Source organism: Salvelinus sp. IW2-2015, unplaced genomic scaffold (assembly GCF_002910315.2).
Source record: "Salvelinus sp. IW2-2015 unplaced genomic scaffold, ASM291031v2 Un_scaffold3006, whole genome shotgun sequence".
Classification (NCBI taxonomy): Eukaryota; Metazoa; Chordata; class Actinopteri; order Salmoniformes; family Salmonidae; genus Salvelinus; species Salvelinus sp. IW2-2015.
In genome coordinates, this window is record NW_019944298.1 from 1930 (window position 1) to 5546 (window position 3617).

Genomic DNA, 3617 nt, shown 5'->3' on the forward strand with positions numbered 1-3617 from the left:
CTGACTACCCTACCCACTGCTGAGGGGAACAAGGGGTACCTGACTACCCCCTACCCACTGCTGAGGGGAACCAGGGGTACCTGATTATCCTACCCACTGCTGAAGGGAACCAGGGGTACCTGACTACCCCCTACCCTACCCACTGCTGAGGGGAACCAGGGATACCTGACTACCCCCTACCCACTGCTGAGGGGAACCAGGGGTACCTGACTACCCCCTACCCACTGCTGAGGGGAACCAGGGGTACCTGACTACCCCCTACCCTACCCAATGCTGAGGGGAACCAGGGGTTCCTGACTAACCCCCCCTTCATATCTAAACCCCCCTTTACGACATCAGCGTGATGTTAGACCCGGGACTCTGGAGATTTCATTCTGATATTCCTCAGAGCTTTGCTCTATAAGGGCTCACTGGTGAAGCCACATCAAAAGCATGCTAACAGGGTGCTGCTTCACACTGCTTATTGAATTTGAAGAACTAGACGTGAGTTGAGAGTTGAGTATAAAATGTTCAAGTATAGGAGGCATCCATTTCTCTTCTGTATCTCTTTCTCTCTGTATGACTGGTTCTTCTCCCACTATCCTCCTCTTTTTCATCCAGGCCTCTATACCTCAATCATTTCCCAGCCATTGTAGGGCCCAGTGTTCACAAATGTGTAACGCCAAACCCCCTCACACCACCACCTGCCCTCCCTTTTTATAAAGATTATTTTATTACTTCTTTTTTGTGACACAAATTGGTTTTTGCTTGAATGTTTGCTCCCCCCTCCCCCCCCCCCCCCTCTCTCTGTGGCGGAGTGGCGGCGGATTAGACTCCACTCTATCAAGAAGGAATTAAACAAACATCTGCTGAATAATGGACAGGGAAATGAGTTTCTCACCCGGTCGCAGTGGGGGGGGGGGTGGATGGATGGATGGATGGGGAGTTGAGGCTGCTTTTGGGACGTGACCAGAATGCCTGGCTTCTGGGCCGGGCCTCTACCACCAGCCTAACGTACTGTACCGCGCTTGATGGGCTAACGCCAAGCTCTGGGCTCCCTGCCAATTTAGACAAGCGTGCCCGCGGACAGCGGGTAGCTAGCCCTCTCGCTCCTCGTGGCGGCTTTCTTTGGGGAGAAAGGGAGTAAGCTTTAGCCCAAGTGCTCCCCAATTCAATTTTCCCACCCAATTAAATCCAGCCAAGGATGGGGACAGATATGGGATCTGCTTTCAATGGGAATCCTATCTCTAGTGTGTGTGTTTGTGTGTGCACGCCGCCAGAATATACAATGCACTCCATACTGGTCTTTTCTTGAACAACACAAATACACATTGTTAATATTGAGTGAAAGGTTCACAGACCATAAGGTGTTCCATGTTGTTTCATCTGGTTGTCTGTGTCCTCCTGTCCCATTCAGGACACCTTCACTAAAGCCCTGGCAGTAGAGAAGCACCAGGACCGTCTGAGAGGAAAGGGTCTCTTCACCCAGGATGCCAAGCAGATGTGAGGATAGTTGTTTTCACTGAGCAGTGAAATAAGTTCACCAGTGAATGTTGATACGTGTGTGTGTGTGTGTGTGTGTGTGTGTGTGTGTGTGTGTGTGTGTTCAGTTCTCTGGTGGTGTAGTCGGTGGTTGCTGAAAGAAGAGCTGGAGAGTTGTTGGTGGAGACCATCTCAGAACACGATGTAAGAAGGAAACTCTTTTAATGCCATCCAGATATTGGTCCTTCTCACTTCAACAGTTCTGCTGTGATAGTATTACTGAGGAAAAAGACCTTAGATATCACTAGCTAGGTTTCCATCCAATTGGCACCAGATTTTCATGTGAATATTCAAAAATCTGCATAAATTAAATATGTGCATTTCCCACCAGAGAATGATCAATTCCATCAAACTTGAATTGTTGCGGATAAAAGTGCGTGATTAGGTAGTCCACATAAAATAAAGTTTGCGGTTAAATTCCCATGTACTGAATATAAAAAAATACAAGTTAAATGGATTTCTCACATTTTCAACAATACTGATGGTTTTGTCACAAATATTGCGTTATATAGCGACTGTGCACCCTGGTGTTGGCACGTGCACTCTAGCCAACAGCTAGCAGATGCATTGTGGGTACAGCCTACATGATGAGATTATTATGGATTAAAGAGCGAGATTTGTTTAATTTGTCTAAAGGCACCCAAGCATCAATCATCATGTCACCAGAATAAGACCCTCAATATTTATTGGAAAGGACTGAAACATCAAGCTCATCACTTTGCACTTTCACCACCCTGTGAAGTTCATCATCATTTATTTCATCTGTAGCCTAATAAACTGGATGATTTCCTGAGTCGTAGTGGGGTGACCACACAACGTCATCACATGACTCCAAGTTTACTTCCATATGATAGTTATTATATCAAAATTTGCAACATTTGGAAAGCTTACGGACAACTTTGCTGTTTCCATCATGCCTTCCAATATTTGTATCTAACATGTACTTTACTCAGATAGAAGGTTGGCTGGAAACCTGGTTGTTGGGCTGCTAGATACTGTATTACTGGTATGATGCAGTTCACCTAGTCACCACAAGAGGCTGCTGTTTAGACGCTGAACAGAGCCCTACACCGCCAAAATAAAGTAGGCGTGTGTGCTTATGTTCTTACGCTCCGGGGTGACGTTTCCCTTACAGATCCAGGATCAGCTTCCCCTCCACCAATCCTAACCTTTGCCATTAGTCGGGGAAATTATAAACTGACCCACGRTCAGCGTCTAGGGGCAACTCCTATTCTTCCATGTTGTGTGTGTCTCTCGTCAGTAWGCACGGTTCATCCAGCTGATGGAGAGGTTGCTGTCTCTGCCCTACTGCTCTGTGGAGGAGGACTTTGTCCAGCGCTAGCGCAGACAGCTGGAGATCCAGTCCTCCAAGCAGCAGGTCCAGCCCCTACAGTACGACCAGCACGGAGTGGCTTACAGCACTGGAGATGGTAAACAGCAATCAATCAATTAATAAGACTGGGCTTTAATCAATCAATGGATCAATATGTTACGAATAGCATTTATTTGCATTTGTCTTAAAGCACTTGACAGCAACCCGGGTCTAAATTTCACGACCGGTTCAGTGATCTTTCCCTTTCAAAGAATGACCGACAGTCATTGGTTGGCCAGGGCTTCATGGTAAAAGAGAGAGATCTAGGATTGTGTGTGTGTGTGTGTGTGTGTGTGTGTGTGTGTGTGAGAGATCTCCTGGGCTGAGGACAGACTGAGACAGGACTAATAGGACCTGAAGGGTGACGGTGGTTTGACTGTGTCAGCAATACGCCTTTCATTTAGTCTGCTGGGATGTGGGCCAGAACATACACATTGAACACACACACCCTCATCTGTCTTTTCATGCTGAGACAGAAGAGGACTGCTGTGTATGGCCTAATATGACTGTTGGCTGAACAGAGGTAGTAACAGACTCTTCACACACGATTACGCTGCTTTACAATCTCTAGACACCACTGCTGTTGAAACTTGGTATCTCTTCAGTGTCCAGGCCCACGCCATTGACTGACTTACTAACCTTTTCCTCATCTCTCTCTTATTCATATTGTATATCTTCCTGCTGTATCACTCTTCTTGCTCTCTTTCTTTCGGTCGTAACCAAC

General features: G+C 46.7%; 1 long non-coding RNA gene across 1 annotated transcript; it reads left to right on the top strand.

The window, feature by feature from the left end:
- Positions 1–982: 982 nt before the first annotated feature.
- LOC139025641 (uncharacterized) lies at positions 983–2946 on the top strand. Its single transcript, XR_011477253.1, has 3 exons — positions 983–1559; positions 1590–1665; positions 2783–2946. It is a non-coding gene; the product is annotated as an uncharacterized lncRNA (long non-coding RNA).
- Positions 2947–3617: the final 671 nt, after the last annotated feature.